The sequence below is a fragment of the Rhynchophorus ferrugineus genome, unplaced genomic scaffold (genome assembly GCF_030347505.1).
Source record: "Rhynchophorus ferrugineus isolate W39M unplaced genomic scaffold, kcgeb_rfMv2 rfM1, whole genome shotgun sequence".
In the NCBI taxonomy this organism is placed as follows: domain Eukaryota; kingdom Metazoa; phylum Arthropoda; class Insecta; order Coleoptera; family Curculionidae; genus Rhynchophorus; species Rhynchophorus ferrugineus.
This window is the reverse complement of record NW_027472580.1, coordinates 7640130-7660290: the sequence shown is the minus strand read 5'-3', so window position 1 is coordinate 7660290 and position 20161 is coordinate 7640130.

The window sequence follows — 20161 nt, the reverse complement described above, 5'->3', positions numbered from 1 at the left end:
CAATAATTACCTATTTAAAGGAATTTACTAGCAAAAGGAAGCCTTCATTATCTCGTTCGTTTTCGAAATAATTTATTAAGGCCGCAATCAATTTGTGACCCTGAATATCTATTGTTTTCGACACTTTCAAACAAAGTGATATGATATGTTACGAAGTCATTTAAAATTTATCAAAATATCAACTGATATTTTAAATAATTTTGGATACGTCTAATAATAATAAATAATAGTTAAGACCAAAGTGTCTATTGTCTGTTGTCTATTGTCTATATTATAATTTTAAAACCGTAGCAAATTAGAGTAAAATACAAATAGTTTATTAGTGTTATTTACTGGAGTACTGAAGTGAACAATAAAATGTATATATCTATATAAGTAATATTACTATATATTACATATTAGTAATATGGGGTATATAAAAATGTGATGGCCTCAAATCAGATGAATTACGGAGTACAGTTAGGTTGAGTTATGTTGAGTTGTTGATAAAATGTTGGCATAAAACTAAAATTTTGAGAAGGCGTAATAAATACATATTTTTATTTTTTTTATTAATTACTTCTTATATTAGATATGCTTAATACAATACACAAGCACAGTACACAAGCAAAATGAGAACGGGGTTAATAAATTAGTATGTAATCTGTTCTGCTGTTTGTTTAATGTGTTGTTTCCAATTTAATCTGCCATCGAGATACATTCTGAGGTATTTAGTTGATTCTGCTTGAGGAATCGGCATCCGTCAAGTTATATAATTAGGTATTTGTCATTTCGAAGCAACGCAAAATTAGCACTGACAGATTTGGAGCTGTGGCGACCGCCACGACCCTTTAGGCCACCACCAATTCACCATCAACAACTACAAAGGTTGGCAACGCCGGTGGATTGGTACCATGCAGTTCCAGGGTATAAAAGACCATCAGGACGACGTCTCGCTCTCTTTTCTTATCACTGTCCCCCTGTAACAGTACCACTTCCACAGCGCTACCGTACTTCCTTCACCTTAACCTAATATCCTGTCCATTCTCCCATCGACCACATGTATCAATCGTAAGTTAGAATAAACAACTTTGATTCAACCAGTGTTTTTAGTTCCCGTGCAAATTCCTTCCAAAAATAGTAGTGAGTGTTCTGATAAATAATCGCAGCGGCAGCCACACATTTCGACCGATTGACCGACCCGACGAACATTCCTACAATTGGTGACCCCGACGTGATCAAAGTGCCTAACAGGTAAATCAACTCAACATAAGCCACTCGACAGGTGCTTGACACGTGCATGGAAGGATAGCACGAGGAACAGAACTCATCAACATCACGTGGTCGACGACATTCCACGAGACTAGCCTGATGGACGAAAACCACAGAAGCCCATCATGTATACCAGCAACACATGAGCACCCTCGCATCACGAAACGGGACACGTAACACATTTACAGGTACCCTCAAACAAAGCTAAACGCCTCAAGCAGAACGACGTCCTGCTACAGCTCCGATGGCAGCTGATTCCGTAAAACTCCTCGCTCAGGTTGGTATCCCCATCTCATCAGCAGTCCCCGGGCGTTTGTTTGCGTGATTGCGGGTGCATTCCGGAACTTGCACCACATATATGTACGTTCCACGGCTGTTCCACTAGGAGGGGAGTTATGTGGCGACCGCCACGACCCTTTAGGCCACCACCTATTCACCATCAACAACTACAAAGGTTGGCAACGCCGGTGGATTGGTACCTTGCAGTTCCAGGGTATAAAAGACCATCACGCTGACGTCTCGCTCTCTTTTCTTATCACCGTCCCCCTGTAACAGTACCACTTCCACAGCGCTACCGTACTTCCTTCACCTTAACCTAATATCCTGTCAATCCTCCCATCGACCACATGTATCAATCGCAAGTTAAAATAAACAACTTTGATTCAACCAGTGTTTTTAGTTCCCGTGCAAATTCCTTCCAAAGATAGTAGTGAGTGTTCTGATAAATGATCGCAGTGGCAGCCACACTTTTCGACCGACCGACCGACCCGACGAACATTCCTACATATCTTTCGAGAAGATATAATCCCAGCAGTTGACAGTCATTCCGCGCGAGCAAATAATTCTGTAGATCAATCTCAAATACCATACCCAGTCGAAAGCTTGTGAGACGTCCAGGAATATTGCAGGGCAGTATTACTTTTCTTCGAATGTCTTTTCAACATCTGCTGTTATTATATGCACATGGTCGATTGTTTAGTTGTGATTTTGAACCAAAATACAAACTAGAAATCTGATATATCTATAAAGAGTTTAATACATATTAACAGCAATTTTTTAGATAGTTTTGATATCGCAGGTAGCAGCGAAATAGGCCGGTAAGATCCAACTTGTTCTGCCAGTCTATCAGGCTTTTGAGTATAATTATGCGAACAATCTTAAGACATTCCGGAACATATTTTGGTTTCAAACAGGCATTGAATATATTCAACATGATTATTGCTTTTACATTACATTTGTGTTTATTAAAAACGACAATGAATACAATTGAAAAACCAATAATTTTTACCACTGTGATATACTATGTATTTAATTTTAAAGGAACATATGATTTCGAATAATATTTTCGTTGACCATCAAACATGGCCGCCTATACGAGAGCCTATGCACGCATACCTTTGAGATTCGAAGAACATGGCGACAATTCGAGACAGAAACCCGCGTTCAGGTTAAACAGGAGGAAACGAGCGAGAGTGCGGAGGTGTTGTGCAGCTGCCAGTTAAAATGCATAAAGTTCAGAGGTTGCCACGACATAATAATATATCCATGTCTTGTGTGCGAACGGCAAGTCGGAGCGAATAATTTTAAATCTCCATGTATCCATTCGTAGGTATCCGCTGCTAGAGGAAATGCGATACGTGAAGAATTTATTATTGTGTCAGTGGCGTAGAGTTTCAATAATTCTGACGTTTTATTAACGGACGAAAAAGGAGGAGGCTCTATGTCCGGCTGTATATATATTTTAATGTATGTTCGTCCATTTCTCCGTCAATTGTAGGCCGATTTTCAAAATTCTTGAAGTATTCGAATGAGTGCACATTTGTGGATCATTTGTCAAATCACTTAGACTAGGTAGCGGGCTTCGGTGCCTGAAACACTCCCTATTTTCAACCATGTTTCTTGATTCCCCTTTTTTCCTCATACGGGCTGTACATTCACTTGGTCTATCCATTGTAATAATTGATAAAATAACAGTGTGATGTATTGAGTAAATATCTAACACTAAAAAGAGAAAATTAAAATATTTTTCCAAAAAAATTGAACCGACTTCAAAAATAAGGAAGTGGCAAGAAATTAGACTTTTAACACAAAAAAAAACCTTTTCAAATAAAATATGTAGGTAATAATCCTTGTAATAATTAAATAAAAGTCAGTTTGAAGTCGGTGCCGAGTCTAATTTAATATAACTATTTTGTACGGTACCAATTTCAAACTGATTTTTATTTAATTATTACAAAGATTATTACGTACATATATTATTTAAAAACGTTTTTTTTTGCTAAAAGTCTAATTTTGATAATTTTTTACTTTATATATATAATATATATATATATATATATATATATATATATATATATATATATATATATATATATAATATCTAAAAGTTTTCTGTTTAAAATATTGTCTTAATTAATTAGTCTTATTCTAATGCTTATTCGAAAGATTATATATGTCCAATAATCAGATCAGATAGTGTTAAACGTTTTAGTCTAGACACTTTACTATCACGTGGCATATATAGCTGATTACCGAGCACATTGGGATGCACTGACACTCTTGCGAAGTTCTTCACACAAACACGTTGAATTACACTCGTTATAGGTTCTAGAGGAATATCGCGTTGTATAACTTTATTTGAAACATAGTATGGAGCATCAACAATGGCTCGCAATACTATATTTTGGAACCGTTGAATGATGGATATATTAAATTTGCTAGCGGTATCCCATAGTTGGATTCAATATGACCAAATAGGCTTGAGTATAGACTTATACAGCAACATCTAATTATCTAATGATAACTTGGATTTGCGCGCGATGGGCCATTTCATGTGATATAATTTAAGTCCAAGTTGTTTTCGTTTAGCGGGTATGTTTATTTCAGGTTAGGCATCGGTCTAAATGCATATCAAGATATATAACATTCTCTGCTTGGGGGAGTTGATGATGGTAGATATTCACTGGTGGACATGATCTTCTACGCAGGGTAAAAGTTATATAGGTGGATTTTATTTCATTCATTCGCCATGCGCATTCAAGATTGCTGTGTGGTCTGCGTATGTTGCCACAGTAGTTATTTTTGTGGTGGATAGATCGGCTGTGTATAGAAAATATAGTACTGGACCCAGTACACTACCTTGCGGAACTCTTGTAGATATTGGATGTAATTCGATATGTTCATCGCCTTGTTTTACAGCAAAATGTCTACCAGTGAGATACGATTTTAGTAACTGATAGTCCGGATGAGGGCGAAGTTTCTATAATTTAACCTGTAAGCACGTATGCCATACTTTATCAAAAGCCTGAGATATGTCTAGGAAAGAACACCAATATTGAAGGTTTTCAATATTGATTGCCCTTTGATGGTATTTTCATAGATTCATCATAAAGAAGCCCTAAAGCAGACCTCTCTTTCTTGTAGATCATTCCATGCATCTCAAAGAAACTTACATGGTACTTGAAACTTGGCATCGACTTTTCGCGAATTAAAAAATGATAGAATTTTGTGCATGTTGATCGAACAACAAACTGAGTCTATAAAAGTCTAAAAAGTCTGTTCTTGATTTTTGAGCTTATAAGATAGCGGAAAGAGAGAAAATCAATGGACCAAAAAGGGTTAGTAGATAAGGAAGCTTAAAGTTTGTAAAAATAAAAATTAAAGTAATGGGAACCGCCGCTGTACATACAGGTGGAATTGGTGAAGCAATTTGTAAAATCATTTCACAAAGATGGAAATTGCTTCAAATTTTCCAGGCCTCTCTCAGTGTTTCCATCAGACCGGACGTGCAGACAGCATAAGACCATGACAGATCCTTAAAAAGAAGGGTTAATTGCTTTTAAAGAGTCTAACTGTACATTTTCTTTGTTTCCACCAAGACTACATTCCAGAAAATTCGGGATATCTGAATGAAAAGCAAGGTGAAAGTTTCACCACAACGAAGAAGCCTTTTTCAGAGAAGCCTTTCAAATTTTTGCGACAAGCCTATAAAATGTGCAAGGAGTAGTCCTACTAAGAAGAAGAAAAGGTTTTAGTGTATCCAGAAAGGCTAATAAAATTTATTAAAATCTAAAAATTCAACCATTGGTACCTGATCAGAAGCGGTAAAGCAAAACTCTTTCCGTTATTTGTGAGATATCAGAGCTACTCGTATTCAAAATTATCCTGTATAATCTTTTTGAAAGAAGAAACAACCTAAATATCTATATATACGTATATATACATTTCTATATATACATTTTGAGAAATTTGGCACGGTTAAAACTTATATCGAGGAAGAATAAAAGAAGTATGAAGTATGACCAAGTGAAGCAACCAGGAATAACCGTCAGATCGGCGACACAAAATACATAAACAAACATTTAGCTTCTAGTCGCGGCGCTTATTCGTCCTTTCTGATATACGTAAATCAACCACGGATGTATAATTTGTAAAATAAAAATTTGGCAACATTTTAGTGCAGAGTGTCGACAGGCAATGGAAAGTGTTATTTTAAGGTTAAGGGAGTTGGTTACTCCCATATCATGCCAAATTACATAATTTGGATAAATGGAACACATAAGACAAATAGAAGAAATTATGAATAGCAAATATGTAAACATTTTAAAGCATTGATAAATATTAAGATGTTTAACGATTAATGTTAAAAGATATATAACTATATGACATTTTATTATTTAAACTTTGTAACAGTTAAATTGATTATTTACTTTATATACCTAGGTTTTGAAAAATTAATAGTAAATTTAATGATTGTAAATACATTCCGTTAATATATATTTCTAAATTATAAAATATAAAATATTCATTATTGTTTTAATATACATGCTAAAGCAGTATATAAATCTTTGTTTTAATATACAAACAGATATTATTTCCTTCATTTTTTCATATTTATATTTATAACATAAAGTAGAGAAATATCATATAACATATACTTATATTTGATGCTCTAAAGTATTTACAGTTCTGAAAATAATCTTAATTATAGTTTTTTATAATATTCAGTGTCTTAGAAATATAAACTTATCAATATTTAGCTGACTATTGAACTACGAAAACTGGGAAACTGTGAAAATTAGACTTAATTAAATGCCATTACAAAAAGATTGAGGAATACATATTGAAGTATTTATCTCGAACTCGTCTTGCTTGTGAATTAATCCAAGTACAAATGAAATGTAGTAATAAATTAACGTATCATTAAGATTGTACTAAGCATATCTAATAAAGATGTTAAAAAATATTTAAACATTTAGTGAGATCTTGAGATATATTTAATAATTTAAGCATTTATTAGGTTATTTCAGATACATTTTTGATCATATATTGAATAAATTGTAAAAACAATTTTTATTAACAATTTTTTAACAACTAATAAGTTGTGGTCGAATTTCGAATACAGGGCGATCACTAATATTTCTTAAGTTTTTATTGAATCTAATCTCCACCACTGCTGTTTCATACTTATTGTATACTGCTACTGTGAAGTAGGCTTTTCCTATACGTTAATGTCTCTCTGCCAACACCCACTATTTTCCACGCTAAAAGCATCTGCTCCTACGGGTGATATTCTACGACAACAGGATCTATGGTTTATGGGAGACTAAGTGGCTATCGACAAAAAAGCAGGAAGGAAATGTAAAAACACAATGTACTCTTAGCGACTTTTTGTATAACGAAAAAATTCAAAATCTTAAGACGTATGACTGAAATTATGCAATAATTAGTATTGATTGAATCATTTTTTTATAAACAATCAATTAGAATTTTGTTTTTAAAGAACTATTAGTTTATTAGGTTTGTTTTCACTTAAATTATTTTTGTTAATAAAAATTTTGAGTTATAAGAAAAAAGTGGCAGAAATGAATAGGTTAAATATGGCAAATAAACTGTATATTGAAAACATCTGTATATGTTTTCTTGTATGTTATGTTATATAATACATTGATCATATTTTTGAACATTTGATGATTGATTGGTACACGGTACATTTATCAAAATGATTACAAATGATAATTTGAGTTTGATATTTTACTATTCTAGCTTATACACGAATAAAATGAGAATTGCGCCCCAAAGAACTACCGCTAATGCTTTCACCAACATGCTTTGCAACTTCCGTAGGCTTCATATCATTCCTTAGTCTCTTGTCCCAAATGTTAGTTATGAAACAACGTCACAACATAGTTTAGTTTTTTTATAAATCATGCTTTAATGCGTTTTGTTGTTATATACTCACTCTTTGTATTCCAAAAATAATGTATTGACAACTGATCCAACGCCTGTTATTGTAAATTTCAAAGGTTTCCAGTTAAAACAAGGAATTCAGATGTTTGGGATCAGAAATATAACAGAGAAAAATTTATCCACTGCTGAAATAATAAGACGAATGGGCTAATCTATAGGTACTTTTGCTTCTTTGAGAGTGTGTGCGTGTAATAGAGAAAGTGTTATAATTTTTAGTATGAATCCTAATGTAACTTTTTCGAACAGTTGTTTTTCTGTATGTTTTAGATATAGCAATATCTAAAACATACAGATTATACTATTTTTAAAATTATCAGAACTTCTTCTTCTTCGGTCCTTTCCACTATGGCTATATTAGTGGATTATTAGATGACGCTGATGATTATTGCGGTCATATACGAGTGCAGAAAGTGAAAATTAGCGAAAGAGAGTCTGTATTGGTACAGTTTAATTATAATTATACCGCACAAGTACCAATGTACAGTATTTTGAATAAAATACATCGAACGGATTTTTCATATTAAAGCCTCAAATTTTAAAGAAATCCTATATATCTAATTTATAGGCCAATAGACTATAGCTTACCCTAGGGGTATCGGCTGCCAAGAAAAATATTAAACAAATTAAAATATTGATATATCGGCCTAAAAGTATTTTAGAAACAGTGATGATTAAATAAACATTTAAAATAAGTACTAATTGTAAAGGTTAATTATAAGCTTCTTTATAATATTTTAGAATACATTTTTTTTAATATCTAAAAATATCGATATTTTTCGGCATCTCCACTCCTTCCCTATTTCCTATTTCCTACTTCTTGAAAATCGCGTTTAATGCCGAAATCCACAGATTTGATGCGTTGATCAAGATCATCACGTATCTAAATAGCCGCACAATCTAAATTTAAAATATGAACTTACCCAATACAATCATATATATTACAGAAATATACTATAGATACTACAGTCATTATAGATACTATAGATATTATAGATACTATTGATACTATAGAGGCTACGATACTATAGATACTATAGAGATTATAGGTAATATAGATATTATAGATACTATAAATAATATAGGTGCTGTAAATACTATAGATACTTTAGATACTATAGATATTATAGATACTATAGATACTATAGATACTATAAACACTATAGATACTATAGATACTATAGATACTATAGATACTATAGACACTATAGATACTATAGATACTATAGATACTATGGATACCATAGATATCATACATACTATAGAGACATAGATACTATAGATAGCATAGATACCATAGATACTATAGATACTATAGATACTATAGATACTATAGATACTATATGTCTTAGTAATCCCATTCTTAATTTCAATACTAATGTATTCTTGATAATCTCTCTATAGTATATATGCCAGTTTGGTAGCGCAGTGGTAAAAGCGACAGGATGGTCTTCCTATTGTTGTGATTCCGAGATACTTAGGTTTATTGCTATATAGAGTGGTAGTATCTATAGCATCTATAGTATCTATAGTATTTATAGTATCTATAATATCTCTCTATCTATAATATACGTATATTATCTTTAGTAGCTGTAGTATTTATAATATCTATAGTATATATCTATAATATATATGATAGTATTGGGAAAGTTTCATATTTTAAATTTAGATTACGCAGCCATTTAGATGCGTGATGATCTTGATCAACGCGCTAGGCCTGTGGATTTGGGATTAATACATTCTTGGTCAGTAGTTTTGTCTTGAATTTCGAATTGTGGAACTATATTTGTATTTTTTGAAGTTAGAAAGGAAAATACCTCTTTTGTGATATCTTTATTTGCAACACCAAATCCTGCTTTTTTAAAGGATAGATTATGGATTAGGATCTAAAAATGTGGATTTCCCGCATATCGTATTCATTTCTAAAATTGCCAGTCTTTTATTGATTACATCTAATAGACAATTTTGTAATTTTTTCTCCATTCACTTGTTAAAATCCTGGATTTGATGGAATGTTGCAGTCCTCTTATTAACCGTATAATTAAAGACGGTGGTCATTATTTCAATGGGCTTTAAAAGTTCAACACATTCTGTTAAGATAGTCCATTCATTAACAAATAAAAACTGTAGTGCTCTTCTTAATAGCCAACAAAATAAATTGTTCAATATTAAAGTAGAGTTTTCCTATCAGAAAATGTATTTATTACAAATATTTAATATATTTTATTCACCTCTTTACGGCTAATATTTTTAAAAGAAATTTAACAACTGCTACTGTAAACAATCTTCAAATCTTTTGGACCTATGCAATTTCTGAAACCTTCGGAACCTAATTTTAGTTTTCAAAATTTTGGGAAAAAAGTTTCGACAAACAAGTGGCTTGGACAAAAATCTTTCAAAAAGTTTATCAAAAAAGAATTATCTATTATACCATTCCAAAGTATTACCTATTATGCCATTCAAAGGTATTTTACTATTTATCATTTACAATTTTTTGCCCTCGAAAACTAGCGTTCCAAAATGCTGCTATATTAATTTACAATATATAGTTATTCACAAGCAAACTACAAAAAAATATAAAGCCACATATATTACATATAAATCTATATAAGCATAAATTCGGCGTTTTACTTTCGAGGTCGCGGCTAGGACGGAAGGCCAGAACGTCAAAAATCAGTCGAATGAACTAGTAGAAATGAAAATAGTAACTAAAACTACACGACTGAAATAGTCGATAGAAAATAGTAATAAAATCAGTCGAACCAAAAATAGCGACTGAAATAGTCGATAGTAAAAAGTAGTCAATTACTGAATAGTCGATAGTCGATTTCAGTCATTTAGCCCATCAGGAATAACGTTAAATTCTTTGTGTGAAATAAAAGCATTGCTAGAATATTAACTCGAAACCATTAATTTCAAAATTTCACCCCCGATCAAACGCACCGAGTAGATAAATACATAAAATTAGTTCGTTTCCCCAAATTGACCGTCTGAATAATTCCTAATTCCCGGAGAACCGGAAATAATTCATCGCGAACGACAAAGCGTTAAGGTTTATCCCTGGAAATGAATCAAAGCCTCCGCTTTGTTGCTCCATACCATCTGTTTGAGCGACGCTAGCTACGCAAACAGAACTGGCTGGAATAGAGCAAACAAATCAAGTATGCATCAATCTGCGACCGCCGTTTAGAATATACAGCCCGCGGGCAACAACCCGACGGAGGGGGTGAGTTTTTAGGGCCGACAGTCATGTTCGGGCCGTGCTCAACGGTTTCTGTTTTTGTAGACTGATTAAAATTCTTAATCAGCGTGTGTATCTTCCGCGGATATATTTGATAATATCTAATAATTAATGTTTGACTACAACGATACAGTTGAAAGTTGTATAGTTGTTGGCAAAGTCGATAGGTATAGTGAACAATTTATATATTAGATATGGGAAGTCTGTTCAAAATAACAGTGAACTCACGTCATAAGTATATTAAAAGAATTCCCTGCCACATTTTGTAAATTGACAAACCTGCAGGGCAAGTCGAATCTTACAGGTCTATTTCGCTGATACCTGCAATATCAAAACTATTCGAGAAACTAATATATAAACGTGTTAAAAATTTTGTAATAATATCAGATCTCCAGTTTGGTTTTAGAAATCACCATTCAACAATCGATCACAGAGTAACTGCGGCTATTGAAAAAGCGAAAGGAAAATAAATACTGTCATGCAATATTCCTGGATGTCTCACAAGCTTTTGATCGGGATTGGCATTTGGGATTAATCTGTGAAATGAGCAAATTGTTACCGCGTAACTATTGTCAACTGTTGGTGTCATATTTTCTCGGAAGGAAAGAAATTTAGAATATCGCACGAAATAGCGTTCTCGACATTTAAAACTATTTCGCCTAGAGTTCCACAAGGTAGCGTCTTAGAACCTCTCCTATATCTTCCCTAGACTACTGACAGTGCAACAACAAAAGAAACACTACTTGGAACGACACAATTATTATGTCAAACCACATATTTCTACCTAGGGCAGTAGAAAAAGTACAAGTGGCAGTCAACAAAATCCACAAATGGATGAAAGATTGGAAAATTCAACTTAATAACTCCAAATCTGTCCACGTTAATTTTGCGTTGCTGCAAAATAATAAAAATTTAATAATGTCACTCGCTAATTATAGGACAGCTAAATACCTCGGAATCCATCTTGACGGTAGATTAAATTGGAAACATCATGTTAGACAAAAAGCAAAACACATTAGAACCAAAATAAAACAACTATACTGGTTAGTCGCAAGATACTCTCAACTTTATCTAAAATCAAAGAGGTTGATCTATAATACAATTATAAAGCCAATTTGGACCTATGGGGTGCAAATATGGGGTTGCACTAAAATTTCAAATCAACTAGTCATCCAGCGCTGTCAAAACAAGGCTCTTCGATTGATTACCAATAACTATCGCTACATAACCAACGAATAATTGCGCGATGACCTGGAAATCAGATGGATTTGCGAAGTTATCCAAGAGTTCGTCTTGAAACACTAAAGAAGATTACTAAATCATACTAACGTGGAAGCAATACAACTGCTGGACAGCGCGCAGTGTGTCAGGAGATTGAAGCGAACCAAACCATACGAACTTATATAAAGTGTATACCTTTAGTGTAAACTATAGCTATAATTTTATAATTGAGGAATACATATTGATGTATTTTCTCGCACTTGTCTTGCTTCTGAATTAATCCAAGTACAAATGAAAAGTAGTAATAAATTATATGTAAATTAAGATTGCTATAAGCGTAGCTTATAAAGATGTTATAAAAAAATTGTAAATGAGTTTTAGAATCAGTCAATATTTTCGTTCTCCCTTTGTTCTAGGTAAGAGATACACATATAATCGACAGCCGCAGAATGTCGAATATATTAGTTATAATAATTACAGGTTATAATCCAGCAGGCGTTGGTTTAACAGCTTGCTTATTTTGATACATTTAAAATAGTTGTTTATTATTACTCTGGTTAAAAATGACGAAGCCATACAGAATAGATTGAGTCTCTAATAACTTACCCCGAATGGGAACGAGATAGTCCCCTCTTACCAGTAACATTATTTAGAGAGGTAATCATCTTTACTGTTAAGTATTAAGTTGCTGCGTTTTTTATTGAAACTATTTTTAGCGTGTTTTAGCTGCACTGAATATTAGTATGGACATGAATAAAATATATAAGGCACTAAAGAAGCACACCCTCGTACAAAGCGAGTGACGAATCAAGATCAGCTTGATGTTAGCTCTATCAGAATTCAAATATATGAAATGTATAAAAACAGTGGTAAATATAAACAATAGTCCATATAAACACAATTCATTACAATTATTTCACCGGAAACTGCTAGTCTGAAAAGTATCCAGAGAAAGCTTAGAAATATACAGCTGTGTGAGGCATGTAGAACATCCCCTCATACACTGTTGGGTAATATAGGATTTAAACGATGTAAAGATAGCCCACGAAGACGTCTAATGGAAATTTCAGGTACTGCTTTTAAAAGAATCAAATATTTAAAAGTATAAATCAAGGAATTTCTAGGGTATATAGATGAAACATTTATATTACAGAACGGGGCCTATATACTCAATGATCACTCATAGCAAGATGATAATAAAAGTAGTATTAAGACAACAAGTTGTGAATATTTCTGTAGGTTTTATTAGTCATAACATATATAAATAATTTTTTGCAGACATATTGTACTTAAGACTGAAAACAGAAATGGTTAATAACACCTTCAGTTTGGATGATCTCGATCAGACACATTGAAGAAGAAATTGACTAATGATGGAATTGTGAACAAATGTTAGATTGATTGGAAATTAATAGCTTTACTGAATGAAACTTTCTGAATATGATATAATTTAATGTGGTCAATAGTTAAGACAGGGTGATGAGAGTGGAAATAATTAAAGGTTAGTATATAATTAATTTATGATATCCAGTGTGAAATAATGTTTATGTGCTTAGATATATGTGTAATGGTTTAGAATTTTACATGAGCATTTGGTTAAAATACATGAGGAAAGAACGAATACTATACAGTGATTAAATCTAGTTTCATTATGTAGTAACAAAGCAAACTAAGAAGAAATACAGTGCTATCAAAATGACCCTACAAAATTAAAATACATAATTCTTATGTTCATTCTTATTTTTGAATATATTTTGGTTAAATTATTTATTAATTTTATCTTACAATTTTTAATTTTATTTTTTAGCTTATAATATTTAAGAAATTAATATTGTACAATTTGGAATCAAACTGTCAAATTAGATAGGATTTTTGATGTATTTTGAAAATGTTTTATATAAGTGTTAACTAGTATTGAAATATAATATTTTCTCAAAATTCTACTTTTTAATTTCCCCCTGTAATAAAGCCTTTAGGTGGTTAAGAGGCCCAATGCTTGGCTACAACTTTATATATGGGAGATGGTCTCTTTGCTTTTATTATTTTAATTTGCTATATTTAGCCTTGTCTTGCCTATCTATTTATTAAAAATTATTTCATCTATTAAATTATAAAATTAGAAATATAATCTTGCAAAATCATTATTAGGAACGAATTCTGTAGTGTTTTTTTTATTTACAGGAATATGTATGTTCACATAACATAATTCACATACATTAATCAGTAGCTATGACAAAACCGCAAATATTTATTAAATAATATTCATGATGGATTTTCCTTGGATAATTTTATTTCCTGAATTCAGATATTAAGGCCCCGCCCACAAATCATTAATGAAGATGCGCAACGTTTTGTAGGTTTGAAGCGCATCCTATCAGTGCAGGAATATAAAAGAAGGCGTATCCACAGCAGCATTCTGCTGCTAAATTTTCACATTGACTGACTAGAGATTAATGTGTTTTTTAAAGAACTGATCTAAATAAATCAACTAATATAATATAACACAATTATTATATGATTTACATTGTATTAAAGTTTGCGTAAGTTTAATAAAATGAATGTTACTTGTTATAGTAAGTGTTAACAGAAATATGTTAACTCTCATTTAAGTGAATCAATAATTTGTGAACGTTTTTTAGTATACATCAAGATTTACCAATTGGGATATATTAATAATAAATGTATTATTGCCACTCCCAATAGTGTTACTATTTTCTAGATATCTTTAGGATATAGTATATAATAATGTAGTATATTGCAAAAGAAAAATAACTGTTGAGAATGAGTAATTTAAATTCATTCTTAATTTTAAATTGTCACTTTATAACATCCTCAATCAATAGAAGTTGGAATAATGTAATAAGAAATAATAAGTATAATCTAGCGGAAGAATATTGCCGTTAAATATCAAGTATTAACGGGGTAAAATGTCATTATTCTGTAAAACTATTAAACAATATTTATTAAAAAAATCAAGAAAAAGACATTTTGATTCTACAGCAAACACAGGTTAAAAGTTATTTTTGCCTGATCATTCAAGAATTATTAACATATAATTATATATTTTTTAAGCAATTCCTTTTTTAGTATGAAATGCATTTTTTGTTAGTAATTTATATTTGTTAAGAAACACTTTATAAGATTTGCTTCTCTCTTATATATTATTAATTGATACATTCTTCTTGAGTGTATTTTTGGATGAGATACTTCCATTTCCAGTAGAAAAGCCTTTAGTTATCACATTTATTTTTGACGAAATTTAAGAATTTTTTTATGTCAGTTAAGATCAGCTAGAGCAACATTTTCTTAACAAATTCACTCTGCTTCGATATTTCAACAAATAAATCAGTTCCATTCAAAGCAAAATATATGGAAAGTTGGAAAATGTAATAAAAGTAATGCATTATAATAGAAACTATTTTAGAAACGTATAAATCAAGCAAATACAATTCCACTCATTGATCTCTTCACACATCTTCAACATTTTGAAACCGCATGGATCTGATCACTGTCTGGTTAGTATAATGGGTGTGACAGAACGATTTTGGCAGTTCGTAATAAGCTACACCTTGGTAATTTCACCATTTACACGGCAAGATTTTATGGTCGTACATATTCCGCTTTAGTGTTGATGTGGATGGAGCTCTTTGGAGTATCGGTGTGAGTCCACTTTTCATCACTAGTCACAATAGACCACTTTTCTTTTTTACTTTCTTTTTATACAATATTATCTGCAAAAGTGTCAGTATCCATAAATTCTTATATATTCTTATCGAATGTATATTATGATATATCCTGCTTTTTAATACCCACTATGAAAAATGACTCTAATATTAATATATACAAAAATAACATTCCTACCAAATAGTTGAAACAAGCTTTGAAAATTACGTTATACAGGATTTTATTGATATTGTGTAAATAAATATACGAATACTTTACATTTTAATATTAGTTACTAATTTCAATAATTTCTTTCACCATGTCGTCAAATTTTCACATATAGCAAACCAACAAGTCAAAACAAAATGATAGAATTTAAAGAAATAATATAGAATAAACATTTAAATAATAAACACAATCAAATATATCCTAAATAAATGCGCATGTGGTGCAAAAAAAATCAATCTTATGCTACATTTTGTTTAGTACCTGTAGTCTTCAAAGCTTTAAGATGTCTGAGGCATCATCAATACTCAAAATTGAGGATAATGGCCACTGTATTTTTAAAACTAATGTTAGGACCTACATTGTAAGCTGTAATATATATATATATATATATATATATATATATATATATATATATACATATATATTATATTATATTAAGTATTATTCCATCTTGAAATCGTATAAGTCAGTCAGAGTGTCAAATCTAGAGAGTGATCTTGAACCGTAAATATATATTTTTTAATGCTTTTCATAATATTTTTCTTTATACAGTTTTGTATTATTTTCATTTCGATGAAACCTCAAAAACAGAAATAGAACATTTTCTATAAGAAAAAACGATAAAGCAATTGTATTTCTTGATTATTAATGTATATATTATTATCTAATATAACAACAACTCTATGTTGGAGAATTCGATAACCTTCGAGCGATTTCTCTCTCAAATCTGCGTTACGGCCAACATTTTACTGAAGATATTAAATGGCATGTGACAATACTTAGTCCTGAACTTGTGAGGACCTATTTTAGCAATAAATTTTATTGTGATTCTCTTTTTTGTCTTTTAATATGTCCAAATTAACTAAATCTTATTTCAGACTATTTTAATATTGGAGCAGCCGTCGTCCTTTCCTGACATCACTGACCGCGTCACAATAACCATGAAACTATATAATTCAATGATCGTATTTTAATTGATCTGCAAACAGCAGCATGTCGTATTTGTCAGTTTAGTAGTCGTTTGTCCGTCGGTGGGAACGCTGCAATTATACGATAATTGATGTTGACATAAAGAGGAAAAAATATTGATATCTATTATTTCGTTATTGTTTTTATTATTTAGATAGCCGAAGAATGATTTATTGGAATTCAAACAATAATTATGCCTGGTTTTTAGGTTGTTTTTGATACATATTTAGTTATCAATGATTAATTAATATTCTTATAGCAGGTCAATTGAAAAGTCCCCGGCCTCTCATAGTAAAACACATTTTTTTTAATTCCACATAATTCTAATCAAGGGTGATGGGAATAAATTTTCGTCGAATGAAGAAGTGATCGCCGAAATTGAGGCCTATTTTGAAGCAAAGGACAAATCGTACTACAAAAATGGCATCGAAAAGTTGGAAGGTCGTTATAATCAGTCTATCACTATTGAAGGGAAATATGTTGAATAAAAAAAAATTGTGAAAAAATTTGTTTTACAATGGTAGGCCGGAGACTTTTCAATTGATCTGTTAATCGTTAACAAATTATTCTCTTATAATCGGTTATAAAAATTAATCTCTCAAGTCATTTTTCTTTTCGATTTTCTTTGAATATTTTTAACAAACAACTTTAACTGTTTTTAACAAATTTAGTATAAGATTATTATACTAAAGAGTAAAATATTTAACTTTTTATTAAACTTAATCCAATTGTCAATAAATAACGGTCACATAATGTAAACACCACTGTTTCATTTCGTTTTACTTCCATTCACCGAGCCATATAACTTACCCCAAAGAACCATATTTTTTTGCTAATTTTTACCTAATTACACAATGCAAGGTACAGGTTTTTTTGGAATTATAATGAATGCTTTGATGTAACTTTTGCTAGATCAGATGTTTTAGATATATAAATAACATATATAAGTATAAGCCCTATCTTGTCTTTAGGTACTTTCTTTTGAGTGAAAATTTTGGAATTGTTAAACATAACATTTAAATTATATCAAAGAGACTGAAGAAACCTTGGCAATTAAAAGACAATTAACAATTTAACTCCAAATTGTACTAAAAAATTAATTTACAGTCCTTATTATCTATAATATTTTACACAGTTTTTATATGATAAGATAAAATCCATATAATCCGTAATAATTTAACTAGTTTATTTTTAAAAAGTAAAACAATACCAAAGATTCGTGATATATGGGTATCATCGGATATCATTTGCATTTCGTATTAAAAACATTAAATTTGATCAAAATCGAAATTTACAAACAATCCCGCTGAACAATAGCGTAGTTTTTTAAATATTCAGCTTCCAAAGGATTATTAATCATTCAGTCTCTTGATAAAACACAGTTATAAATGAAGGATTGTGTTTCCGTATCAGTCAGTTATCGTGTTGAATAATACTGCGATATGATTTAAAAATATTGTTGAGGAGCTATTGTTTTTCTTTATAATACAAATTTGTACACGAAAAAATAAGGTAATAAATAAAGGTATAATAAAATCGATGAAACTAGTGGGTAATATTACTTGATAATACTTTAAGAATCACTCCGCATTATTTCAGCTCTCGTGTAATAGAAAATTAGGCCAAACTTTAACTAGGCTCTAGTGTCAGCCAGTAGTCCTGTTGAATAAAAGGGAAATGATTTCAATGTGTGTAAAAATATTCTTGAATGACAATGTAGGTAGCTTAATATATTAACTATTAAGAGTTCTAGTATTAGTAATAATCAAGCTATTTAACAATATACTGTAATTTTTGATAATATTAGCTCGGTTTAAAAATTAATTTCTGTTTTTTCGTGCAATTCATATCTTATCCAATAAATGAATACTACACCACGTTTGAAAGGTACATAGAACATTCTATATATGTAGTGAGCACCAATAATTTTCTTAGCTAAAAGATATTGTGTTTTGAAAATGGTGATTTCTGACTCATTTTTATTTTTCGATGTATTTTACTTGTTTACTTAAATAAAAAAGAAAGCTCATCGAAAATAATGTGATTTTTGTAGTGAGCAACTTCGCCAGTCTCCCAACTGATGTGCACTAGAAATTATTTTTTGGTGGAATTGGAAAGGGATTATTCCTCATGAGTTTTTGGAACTTGATAAAAAAAGGGTTTGGAGAATTTATATCCGTCTTAAAATATTTAAAATATTAGACAGAAGCGTCTTTGAGTTCAGTTAACAGAAAAGTCCCCGGTCTGACGCATATATGACGCTACTAGAATTAAATCCATATGTTTTTAGTTAGCCCTAACCCTCAAAAGATGCGTGTATAAATTTGACAGCTGTCGAATCATTAGTTTGTGAATTAAAGCATTTTGAGTGAAGCAACTTTTGTTATTGTGAAAAAATGGATAAAAAATAATTTCGCCTGTTGATAAATTATTGCTTTTTGAAGCGAAAAAATACGGTTGAAGCAAAAACTTGGCTTGAAGCTGAGTTTCCGGACACTGCCCCAGGAAAATCAACCATCAAGGATTGGTATGCTAGGTTTAGACGTGGTGAAATGAGCACAGAAGACGGTGAGCACAGTGGACGCCCAAAAGAGGTTGTTACTGATGAAAACATTATAAAAATCCACAAAATGATTTTGAATGACCGTATATTGAAATTGAATAAAATAGCACACACTCTAAAGATATCAACTGAACGTGTACATCATATCATTCACGAATATTTGGGTATGAGAAAGCTCTGAGCAAGGTGGGTGCCGAGAGAGTTCACTTTTGACCAAAAACAACGACGAGTTGATGATTCGGAGCAGTGTTTGAAGATGATCAAGCGTAATAAATTCGAGTTTTTGTGTCGATATGTGATAATTGATGAAACAGGGCTCCATCATTTCACTCCTTTCAAGTCCAATCGACAGTCATCCGAGTGGATTGCATACGATGAACCCGCTCCAAAATGTGGGAAAACTCAACAGTCGACTGGCAAGTTTATAGCGTCTGTATTTTGGGATGCGCATGGAATTATTTTCATTGAGTACATTGAAAAAGGAAGGGCCATCAACAGCGACTATTACAGAGCGTTATTGAACCGACTGAAGGAGTAAATCACCTAAAAACGGCCGCATTTAAAGAAAAAGTAAGTGCTGCTTGACCAAAACAATGCACCGTGTCACAACTCATTGAAAGCGATGGCAAAAATCCATCAATTGGGCTTCGAATTGCTTCCCCATCCACCGTATTCTCCAGATCTGTCTCCCAGCGACTTTTTTCTGTTCTCACATCTCAAAAGAATGCTCGCTGGGAATAAATTTTCGTCTAATAAAGAGGTGATCCCCGAAATTGATG